The following is a 12,743-nucleotide window of genomic DNA, read 5'->3' as shown; positions in this document are numbered from 1 at the left end:
TCATGTTTTCATGAAGAGCTAAAGCATCTCCCAGAGGAAATACAACTGCCTGCATCTCCACAGATGGGTAGGGGAGCCCAGGGACTGCTGCAAGAACAGGAGAGCTGTCATTCTGCATTACAGGCTAGCTCTCCAGTGCTCTCCAGGAGCACTAGCTGGACCTGGTTTACGGTGACCCTGATATTTCCAGCAGCAGACAGGGAACCCAAGTGTGCCGAGGCCATTAGAGGTCTTTCCTAGGACTTTTTTGGTGAGCCCCAATGCATTTCCTAGCAGAACTCTGACCTGGTCCACACCAAAGGGCAGAAGTCAAGCAGGTCCTGGGACAAGCCTGGACCTGGGACAAGGAATGCAAGCATGGGTTACTCAGTCCCAGGAGACTCCTGTGGCACATGGGGTGGCCAGAGCCACATTCTTGGCTGCAAAGCGGTTGCAGCCATTAGCCCCATTCCCAGGGGAGGAAACAGAGGCAGAGAATGACGTTAAGAGCAACCACCCTAGAGGAGACCAAGCACCCATATGGTTTTCTCTGGTACCCCCTACATTTTTATGTTTGGGAATTACAGGGCAGCAATAAACCTGCCCACAGGATTTTTAACCATACTGATAACTCCAACTACAATTAGCAGGCTTCAAAATCAGGGCAGAAAGGACACTAAGAACTGCCTATACAAGACTTCTTTAGTTGCATTGCCCAGAATTTCATAATAAGTTCTGTAAAAACATATAGAATTAATGCCCATTCATTTCTATGCAGTTTTTTAATATCGCTCTGTCCTAGGTATAGAAACAACTAGACAGCATAACTCTAACTGACAGCATAAATCACTGTATCATGTGTTCAGCGCTGCTGCTGTCTGGCCATCGGTGGATCAGGCTGAAGGGAAGTGGCAAGATTTGCTTCTAAACAATTGGCCCTTTTTCTGGTTGTTGCTGCTGAATCCTCAGCTCCCCCTCGGATGACAGGAGTTGGAAACTATCACGCTCAGGACCCTGTAGCCTGGGAGTTAATGTGCGTGGCTGCTCTCCTGGTAGGGAATTCGACAGCTGCAGGATTACACCGTGATCTTCGTATAAATCACGCCATGTAAAAATAAGGGTGTTTCATCCAGTTTTTGGAAACAATGCAGCCCGTTTTAGCCATGACGACTGTTTGGATGGCTGAGAAGGTTTCTTGTGTCAGGCCTGTGGGTGGAAGTGTGGGCAGAGGTGGGATTATAGGGTATTGTTTCCACTGCTCCTGCCTGCAGCATAACCTCATCATGGACATCCCCCTGTGCCTGGACGCTTGGCAGAGCAGCATCCCATATGGATCTCAGTTCAACCTCTCTGTAATGCTGATTAAATACAGCAAGCATGTGTGTTGGATCAAACCACCTCTCCTTTGCTCCAGGTGGCCAGTCTTCATCAAAATCCATTCCCCCCCCAATTTCAGAGTCAGCATCTGCACACAGCAAACCACATCCCCCCTTCACACTCATACCTCAAGCATTCAGCCCCAGGGACAGCTTTTGCTCATTTCCTAAAGGACAAAATGTTCGGGTGTCAGCAGACCAGGGGAAAAAAGAAAAGAATGCATAGAATCCGCGTTAAATATCACCAAAACTTGCCTCTGCCCTTTCCATAGCATCCAGCACTGCAATGGCTACATCATCCCGCAGCACGTTTTGCAGGCAGGAGAAATTCATGTTATTGTAGCATCAGGCAGGACCTCACGAATTGTTGCCCTTTTATGACATTTTATGACACAATGTGAATGACATCATTACATTTTCACCGATTCCTTTGTCTGTTTTGAAAGGCCAAATTATAAAAATACTCACTTGGAAGAGATGTCATGGGAGAGAGGGGCAAAATCTGTCTGCCTGGTTTAAGGCCTGAGTTTCCCTGGAGCTCGAAACTCTTTTTGAAGTGGAATTGCATCATGCTAGAAAACAAACACCAGGGGATTCAAAAGCCAAGACATAAGATTGCCAAATGGAGATCCTTTTGTGAATCCCAAAAACATCAAAGTGGGCAAAAGTTATTGTCCTTTTCTGCTGTATGCCATTTCACAGCTACGTTACACCCCCAAATATCTATCGAAAGTAACTGAAGCTAAAAAGTCAAGTACTCAGAAAGTTCTTTGGAGAGAGAAACTAAGGTAATCTTGTCTCATATAACAGAGTCCTCAACTATACGGTGTTATGCTATTTTTTCCTAGCCTCTGTTATGTTCAATAAAGAGCTATGGAGGCAAACCTTCCTCTTCTCCCCACGCCGTGTGCCCCATATCTCAGCTACCAAATGCTGTGGCAGTTCTCTTGCACCAGGCCTCTCCATAGAGATTCAGGAGGATCCAGACACCCAAGGAGATCTCTGCCCTTCAGTTACAGAGGGTGCCCCCGTGGCACTCGGCTAGCAGAGGATGCTGAGGGCCAGGTCTTCACACCAGGCTCTGCAGATGCTTTCTGGCAGCGGAGGGCAAAGGCTCAGCCCCATTTCAGACACTGTGGAGGACATGCTCCAGTGCTCAGGTCCTTCCTCCCTGCTCTTTCCCAGCCTCTTTCTAGAGCAGGCTTATTTACCCTCAAGCCTCTTGCTTGCTGACTCCTTGCTTATCTTGGCTTCTTTTCCAGCCTCAGTTTTGCCCCAACATGCCTAGCTCTCTCCCAAGCCCCTCCATTTCCTCCAAGTTCACCATTCCTGTGCCTCTGTCCTCCCCTCACTGCATTCCAGTCTCAGTGCCTTCCCTACCAGGTCCTTGTCCCACACCACCTCCACCAGCCTTCCCAGAGGAATTCTTTGCCTGGTCCATTTAGCCTGTAGTTTTGGCTTATAAAAAGAGAAATCAAAAAGTGTTATTTTGGGGTGGGTTTGAGAACCTTTTCTTGGGTAATTATGGCAGGCACAGCTCAAAATAGCCTTCCCTTTATCCTCAAAGGTTCACATGGAGGATATTCTGTAAGCTGGCATCGCTTCAAGTCACTACCAATAATAGATGCAATGTATTCCCCTCCCCATGGTGCTGCACATGGCCAGGCATGCTGGGTCTACCTTCAACATAAGAGGTGGATCCAAGTCCAGCCCATCCCAGACCAGAGGGGTTCTTGTTTTAGCATCACCAGCCAATGCTCCCACTGACTGCAAGAGCTGCACAATGAGCCCACAGGAGCTGCACAGAGCTCTGGCACAGAGGCATAACAGCATCCCTCAGACCACAGTGCTCTGTACTGCATATCTCAATCAATGCAAGGTACATGCTGGGTGAATGCTTAGCATTTGGGGAATCTATCCCCACACAGAACTTGAGCATTTTCCAACCTGATTATATGGTATATTTCAGCCCAGAAACCTATGAAATATTGGCTTTCCAACTAATCACTTATGACCATTTATGTTGCTGTGAAGCAGCTGTGAAGGCATCTGGCTGGACTATGCAAGCCCCCACATCAGCTTCGAATTCATAGGCACAGTATAAAAGCATCAGTGGAGGATTAAAAGGAGCATATCGCTGTAGACAGCAGAGAATTTCCTTTAAGTGGCCAGATCACATCCTTTTCTTTCTCCACTCAGTTTCCTCATGCAGGCAGAACAAAATAAACCCCTCATTTCTTCAAGCACCAGTCTCATTTGCTTCTGGATTTGGCTGAACACATAAGCAGAACCTCCATAAGCAAAAAGTCCGTGCTTTTTCCCCCCCAGTACTGATTTTATTTGGCAGTCTGACTTCCAAAGCCCCATGTGTCCTCTCTGCAGGCTAGACTGTCTTGGGAAAAACATTTATTTCTTTTTGAGAAACTCATATAAGCACCTACAAAGCATCTCTGTTGCAGTGCTCTCTTGCCAAGTTACCCACAGAGAACCTGACAGCTCGTAGGTTGCTGATTGCCCTAGATCCTCTCCTCGTGATGCTAACTAGCACCACTTTGTTATTTTTTTTGTCGTGTACTGCATGTCTTGGACTATTTCTTCTCAGATTGTGGGGTTTCTTGTGGGGGGGAAGGGGTTTCATCCACACAGCACCCAGCACAGTAGGAAGCAGGCACTGACATTAGATCTCCCCAGGTTTTGCATAGAAAAAAACTATAAGGGAACATTGCAACTGCTCCTTACTGCAGAAGTGATACTTCTCCATCAATATATTTCATATTTTGTATTCAATTTCACCTGAGAGCTCACTGACACAGAGAAGCAGGTAACAAACCGCTGTCTTCTTAATATCTAACAATGCAGTGGAGCCGGCTGGCTCCTAGGAGGGAGCATTATGTGAAGCAGCTCCCACCTTACCTGAGCTTTGTGATCAGAGCTGTGTGCTGACACTGCACCTGCTGCTTCTCAAAAGTGATAGAGGAAATCTTATAATATACCCAGCTATTACATTACAACCCATGCGGCATGTAGCAAAGAATTGCACAAAGCCTTCAGCGACAGATTGCTAAATTATAAATAGGTGCAGGACCTACATAACTGGAGTGACTCGTAGCTGCAGAGCAGGCCTCCAAATTAATGACATTTATGAAGTTTCTTGTTGCAGCTGGCTTGCTGGCTGCTGAATAACTGGCTCTGCTGACTGGGCAGCAGCAGCTTCCCTCCAGCAGAGAAAGCGAGCTGGTAACAGACACGTCCAGTCAAGGCGACTTGGTGGAACATGTGCAAAGAGAATTGAAGGCATTCAGGTGGGGGAAATGATTTTATGTGAAACTCTCCACTTCCAGGGAGTGTTACGTTCACACACAGCCTGTATGCAATGCCAAAGCTTGTATTATTTATCCACATAAAGCCATGCAAACGAGATAGTCCCAAGAACAATGTGAACAGAAAATGAAGCAGTTTGATCTATTTACTCCCTCCAATTCTCAACTCATCTGTCTGCTCAAATGGCTGTGACTCCTCCTCATAAGTGATTTAATTAAAAAAGAAAAAGTGATTTCTCCATGGCTTCTTAACCGTGTTTATACCAGAAATACCCACAACCCATGTTATGGGCACACATTCCCTGAATCCCTGCTTGAGCCACAGCTTGGTGCCCCCCTTCAAAATCTCCTGTACATTTGTCATCCCCTGCATGATGGCTGGGCTGAGAGAACAAACCCATCCTCTGTGCCTGATGGGGCACGTTGGCCAGGAAGCCACCTACTCTAATCTACTGGTTTGCTTTCACTTGAAGAGTCATTACAGACTGGCAACAATCACATCCACTGGATTCTTTATTTTCTTTTTGACCAGAATAACAAAACCAGAATGTTGTTTTAAATATCAGTATTGTCACATTTCAGAGTTCATAATCCACTAAAATAAGGATTATTTTACGAGCTGGTCCCAGCCACCTGCGGGCTCCTACACAGAGCAGTATGGCATGTGAACTGATCAGCAGTAACTTTCCTTGTGCACACTTTCTCCTCAAACAGCACACAGTGACTGAACTAGATTAACCCTCCATTAAAAACAAACAAACAAAACCCAAAACACAGCTAAAAAAACCCACCAAACTAGGTTAAACCATCTTGTATTTGCTGTGAGACAACAGCAACCCAGCAGATGGCTATGACAGATTAGCCGAGGAGAGGCAATCTGCACTTCTCCAAACCTAATGTAATACAGCTTCATATTTTGGCTGAGGTTTTAACACCTTCCTAACTCCAAGAGTTTGCAGGAGCATTTTCCCTGCATGGGAAACATCCCTCAAAGCCAGTTCTCTGCCTGAGGGAAATAGACATTTATTCTGACATAGTAGTGGGAAGTCTTGGATAAGATTCAGTCACATTATGCTGTGTCTGTACATCTTTATCTTCCTGGCTGTAGTCCATATCTTTATATTCTTACCATGAAATACGGATTGCCTAAATAGCATGCCAAACACATTCTGGTTTCTAAGAAAGTCTTTCTTAGGCATTTAATTTTTCACATGCTGCATAGGGACTATACGTGGCTGAATTGCAGAGATTTCCCATATGCCATAGATCTGAGCACTGCAAAAGTCCAGGACATTTTTATTGAGTATTGTGAGTTGCCTAACAACTTTGGCTGTGCCCAGCAGGCTGTGTTAGAGGAGACAGAGCAGAGCCTGGCATTGCATTCAATGAGGGTGCTGGGAAGAGCCATGCTTTGGTTATGCTTGGCCAAACCAGCCCAGGAGCTGGGCACTCCAAGTCAAGTACATCAAGACAACACACTACAAGTTTTCAGAAAAGCTTAAATGCCCACTGGAGAGCTGACAGGCTAGAGCTTGCAGTGTTAATAGCATGACTGAAAATACAGCTCCCCTCCTCAAGAAATTCAGAAAGTATGGCATAAACTTAGGACTTCTGATTTCTAATAAAGTCAGAAGGTATTTTATCTATAAAAACTACCAGATCTCATGAAAGTTTTCAAAGAAATCTTCTGGCAGTTCCGAACTGTTACTGAAGTGCTTTAGATTAGGTTTAGATTAGGTTTCATACAGACTGCAGGAATAGAAATACACAAACAAGCCCCAACCCTTTCCACAGAAATAGCACCTCCAGTGTCCCGTGATAAATACCATCCTTCAGCAGCCTCAGCTCATTCAATTCTTGCACATACAACCAAATCACTGGTTATCTGGGAGTGGGAATTGGGAGAATATCACACAGAGCAATTATTGGGAAGGTTAGGATGGGGCAGATAGAGTTTTGCATCCCAACTTTCCCCACAGCATTGCCTTGTGGCAACCAACCACATCCTGCAGTGGCTGGTCCTTTCGCCTCCCATAGCCTGCTGGAGAGCAGATCTGGATAGTAGCTCTGGATAGTGCAACTGTTGGGAAGACACTAGATTAGGAAAATACCTTTAGTCTCCTAAAAGTAAGGCATAAAGCAGTATTTTAGGCACTGGGATTAGAAAACTTGACCCTATTTCTCGTTCTGCTAAGCCTCTGCTGTCTAAAGTTGGTGATTCGGCTTCCCTGCTGGTGACATTTCTCTTCTCTTTTAAAAGCCCTGAATTGCTGAGAAAAGTATGCAATGAGAGCTAGTGAGCTGCTAACTGGAAGTAATGCCAGGAAGAAAGAAAGAAGTAAATATTTCTTTCATTACTATTTGCCTTGTTGCTTTTAAGTCAACGTCATCTCATACATCTTGTATAAGATGCAAAAAGGCTGAAATGAAATTGTTGTCTTAATCTACAGCTAAAACACTTAGTGGGGAAAAAACCAGCTCTTTCAGGAGTCATTACTGCTAATATCTCAGTGAAATCTTAAGCAGATAGGCCTCAGTGAATGGTACACCTCAAAAATACAAATGTGTAATCATTTTGGCCTCAGGCAATGCGGGCTAAGAAATCTGGTAGCAAGAGCTGACAGAAGATGTTGTGCTGCTCTGTATAGGGAGGACAACTAAAAATACAGTAATGTCAAAGCTGAGATGGCTGCGTCATGCTCTTTGCACATTATTTTGATCTTTCAGTACACTGGAAGTGAGGCTTATACATTATAAATGTTATTGGGAGCAGCATGTAAATATCACAAGGCAGAAACAGGTTATTAGAGAGAATGGAAGGAATAAAGATGATGGGGAAAAAAAGTCTGTGACAGCCTGGGGAAAAACAGTAAAATCTGTTCTTAGCTACAACTGTGTATACAGAGAGGTTTTAATTGGAAGAAGTAGCTTTTTCTGTCAAATACGGTCCTATGTTGTCATTGACATCGCAGCAACAAATACAAATACGTGAGTCAATGCTCTGAAAAAATACAGGGCAGATTAATGAGTCATTATCTCCTACAGACCTCCAAATCATGTGAGTGAACAAAGGCAACGAGCTCCTGAAGTATCCCTCTTTAATACAGCTTTCCCATGCAGCATTACAACTAGGATTTCAGCACGAGGATTTTGTTTTGGAGGTGTCAAACTGCCAGAACTAACACAGACCCATATTTTTTCCAATAATTGACAACAATTTAAACCATTTCCTGACTCAAAAAAGCTGTATCTTGACTCGATCTGGCAGATAACAAGGAAACACGAGACCAAAACAGAAACCAAGTGGTTACACTTTGGTACATGCGAGTGCTTTGGCTATTCATCTTGAACATCACAACTGCACAGCCCAAACCACTGATCTAACTCTACTTCCTGCCATTTCACACAGCTGAAAATATTTGGCAGTGAGGTGGAAAAAAGACACATAAAAACATGAGTAATCATTATTTAAAAGCATTTTACTAAATAACCTAGAAATGAAGATTCCACATTCCCCCAAAAAGCATTCAACAATTTTAAGTGCCTTTGGCTTAAAGAGAAGTGAGCGTACGCTTGAAACAGCATAAAAACTCGAGTTGTAACACATAGCCAAGTGTGGAAGTTGTCAACTGATAATACAAATTTAAATAGACAATTATAGACAATTGAAAAATGAAACTGAATCTACCACTAAATAAAGAGGATTGGGATTTTCTGAAGATGCTAAGAAAAGCAAATGATACAGAAACAGTGGTGGTGTTAGTTGTAACAAAGAAAATACAGTAGCAGCCGATAGATATTTCTCTGCTATAGAAAAGCATTGGGTTGTTTCACTTGGTGATGAAATACCCGGTGTTATAAAATATCAGGAAAAGGTTTAATGAAAGCTTAAGTCGATTCAAGTTTTAAAGACAGATGTCCCAAGGGTTGTTTAAATCACTGAAGCTGAATCTTTAAACCTCTGAATTTAGGGAAGATTCAAGAGAGAACAAGAACACATATGTTGCAGCAGAGCAGCCCAATTTTGGCCAAGACAAGAGGATGACTGGTGTGGGACTTCATAACAGAGATAATATAGTTTTTAATCTTTTGCAATAAGTTGCCTTCTGGACCAGATAACACCACGACATATCCATATGGCACATGTCAAGCAGCTCTTAATCTAGACAGTGCTCAGATCTTCAGCTGCAGTAGTAACTAAGGGATCATTTCCAAACATAGGTGGGGTTCTGTGTGTTTCTGTAGGAACCAGTCCTCACCCGGTATTATTTACTATTTTTATCAGTGACCTTGCAGCACAAGCAAAATCACTCTTGATCCAGGATTACAAATGACAGAGAGATCTAAAGACGAGTAGGTGAAGGAGGACAGGCACTGATGCTTGGTGGCCTGAACTGCTGGTGAGCCAAGGACAAGAAAACAGCTCCTGCTCCAGGAGAGCTGACCAAGCAGCTCAGTACCCCCAGGGGAGGAACCCAGGCCACACTGGCCAACCGGCAACTGTTAAAAAAGGCTTATGTTTATGGCAATTGTCAGCCCACTGTGATTTACTGTGATCAGTATATTTAAAGCATGCAACTAGGGGAATATCAAGAAGCCAAACAACCTCTCATTTGGCTCTGTTGCAACTCCTGCTGTGCTCCATTCTGGTAGCCACATGCTTAGAAAGCAGCTGAAAAACTGTAAAGGGATCAGTGAATAATGAAAACAGTTAAAGGATGAGGGATGTACACAGTTCAGTCTATTTAATTTATGGAAGAGAACATTACAAATGTTTTCATCACAGTTTAATCACCAGCTTGCACAACTGCCATAACTAATGGCTCTTACATCCAGTAACCAAAAATATAGCTGGAATCAAGTGATGGAAGATGAAGCTAGGCAAATTCATCCTAGATATAAAACACAAAGCAAAAGTGGAATAACCGATCATTTGGATTATGTATCCCAAACTTTGTGATTGATCTTCTGTCATCAAGAAGAAAAAAGCCAAAAAAAGGTCATCTGAAAGCTATGCTCCAGATCGACTCTAAAGCGGACTTTGTGTTACAGTTAACTCCAGGGAATTGTTCTGACCTTTGCAAGACAAGAGCTAATCACTTACATCCCTATGTATTCTCCAAGCAATTCTGCTTGTAACCTGAAATTTAAAAATGGAAATCAATATAATGCCCCCAAACATATACTTTTAATCCATTTTTGAGGCTACTGTGCTATCCCATGACCTCACAGTAGCTCCATATGGATATATCTTTGTACATCTGCTATGCTGATTGCTGAAAGAGTCGTTTCTTGGAAGCAGCAGACATCGGCATTAGAATTCAATACTTGGATCAACTCCACCTCAGCAACAATATCTGAAAAGGCCAGGGCAAAAGGAAAAGGTGAGCTGACACATATCATAAAATGCCCTTTCTCCCACTCTCCAATATGTTTTGAGTGCAAGTGGGGCAGGTTTCTGGAAGCACGATGGGCTACTCCCTCTGAAGACAAGAGAGGTGGCTGTGTATCTGAGGGTCCTCATGAAACTTTAGCCCATCACCAGCAGTTGGGCTGTGCCGTGACCAGTAGAGTTGGTCCCAGCACCTCTGAGCTGTCCTGTCCTGCTTCCCTACACCTCCATGCCATGAAGCTGGGTGCTTGTGACAGCATTTCTCTCCATTCCCCCTGCTCTCACAGGTTTTAACTGCCAAAACAGCCACTGCCCATACCCCCATTGCTCCCTGTAAGGGTATAATAGAGCACCTAAGCTGATAGATCCATTTTGAGCTCCAAAACCCTCCCACTTTGCTCTGTGCTGATGGACAAAGCATAAAGCAAGAGGCATTCCACTGATCGTGGATTTTCCCAGGAAAGTGATTTTTAAGGACAAAAATCTTCTGGTGACTAGGGAGCACAGGAACAGCAAGCTGTGCATCTGAAAGCCAGGCTATACGTATGAACATGTTTGTTGAAGCCTGGCCACACTTAATCTGCTTAATCCATCAGAAATGGTAACATCAGGGAAATTAAGGCAATAAAACTTCCTTCTTTCTGTCCCTGAGATAGGCTGTGGTTTGTGCTGGGACATCTCCTTTCCTCCAGAGGTAATCTAGCATGCCAAAGCCCAAACCGGCTTTATTGTGCCAGTCTACCAAACTCAGGTTCTGCTCCCTCAATAAATCTCTAAGATAGCATATCTTCTTTTCTTGAGTAGCTGAAGGAGAACCCTAAAGCTCACCTGAGACATAAAACACACTCAGGGCATTTCAGAGAGCTAAAGGCAAGCCCAGGGTTGCTGGGATTGATGCTCTGCCACATCCTCAGCTCTGATGAGCCAAACATTTGGCTCTCTAGTCAGCTGAACTCATCCTGTTGCACAGTGCTCCTATCTTTCCCCAGGGCAAACAGTAGAGGAAGAACTGCTGCCTGCTGGTGGGAATTGGGGCTCCCTAAACTCAAGCTGGGATAAAGGAGCTGAGGGAAAACTCCAGGAGCCTCCTGCCAGCTGCATCACTCACTCAGCATTTCCCCAAACAAGCCATTAACACTTTGTGTCTCACTTTAGTCATCTCTGAAACACAACTAGAAGGTACTGTGAGGCAAAATGAAAAGCATATATCAAAATGCCTAAGGTTGTCTGATGTACAGGTTATCTAGGTACAAAACAGCCCCAGTTTGCTCCTAAATGTCTACACAATGCTATGTACAATTCCAGGACTCTCAGAGAGAAGTTACTGCAGAACTCTTTTATCACTGACTGCCTCACTGACTGTAGTGTCAGTAAGTGATTCAAAGTTAAGCATGAAATATTAAACAAATATCTTGGAGACAACAGTCTCTTTAAAACATCAACAGCAAAGCAGGTCATGATAAAGACCACAGGAAGATACAGTTTCATTAAAAGAGCTGTCCTATTTAAACACCAGAGTAGCAAAAAATCAGAGACAAGTGGCCTGGCAGAGAGGTAGAAGGAAAGATCATGCCATTTTCTGAAGGACAATCATGAGATAAAGTAAAAAGCTCTGGGACAGCCCATAAGATTACAGTCTGACTTCTGAAGGGACTGAGGCTGGGAAATGTCTTTATTAGTGTCTCTATCATATTCTTCAGTGTGATGATAAAAAGAGCAATTTGATTGTGGAGCTTGAGAAAATAGTGTAGATGTTCATCAAAACTTATCCATAATTGCTACTGCCTGTAACTGTGGTGATTCAAATGAATAGGTGAATAAACTACCTTGCAGGAGCAAAAGAGCACATTTCAGGTGGACTGACCCTGAGAAAGGTACACTGAAATGAGGATAATTCAGCAATTCCAGCCAGGCAATGCCTGGATTCAGGTTAGAGTCAAGAACCCAAATAAACACCAAAAGAACATGAGTAAGTGAGCATCTGTCTTTCAAAAGTTCCACAAGGGAACTGCCAAGACAATGTTTCAGTTGTCATTCCACTGTTACAGGTTTGTCCATGGCAAATTTGTCCATAGCTCTTTGTCCATGGCAGCCCCATGTCCCAGTCACAGTTTGCACCTCTGGGTCTGATTCTCTGCTGAAATAGCTGAACGTTTATCTTTGAGCTGCTGCAGAAAATAAGAGAATAAAACTACTGTATAATTGTAATCAGTTAGATAATAAATAAATAAATTTGTCAGGATTATTACTTGCCTCTAAAGGGATAATTGGAGATCTTAAACATCAAGGCTTGGCTGGCAAGAAAAATAAGCTAGAAAACAAGACTCTAATTGCTTTATTTCTATGTGTTGAAGGGAGAGCAGTGTCTTTGGAGGCAGCCTAAGAGGAGTTCACTGCATATATATGGCTCACAGGTTTCATGTACCTTACTGCATGGAAAGCTCCTTGAACAGTGCAAACGAATGGGAAGGGACAGAGTGACTGTTGATCTCTTCTTGCCCAATCAATTCAAGATCTTACATCATGGGGTTTTTTCTTAATACATACATATACCAATGTATTTTATGTGCCCAAGTATGCTGTTTCTTGTTAGCATGTTGAATGCCTGCCATTCAGTCTCTGGGAGTGATTTACTACAAAGACCAGACAGACAGTTCTGTAGCCTGAAGAGAAAAA

This window comes from Strigops habroptila, chromosome 10, assembly GCF_004027225.2.
Source record: "Strigops habroptila isolate Jane chromosome 10, bStrHab1.2.pri, whole genome shotgun sequence".
NCBI classification, from domain to species: domain Eukaryota; kingdom Metazoa; phylum Chordata; class Aves; order Psittaciformes; family Psittacidae; genus Strigops; species Strigops habroptila.
Note: the sequence above shows the minus strand (reverse complement) of the source record.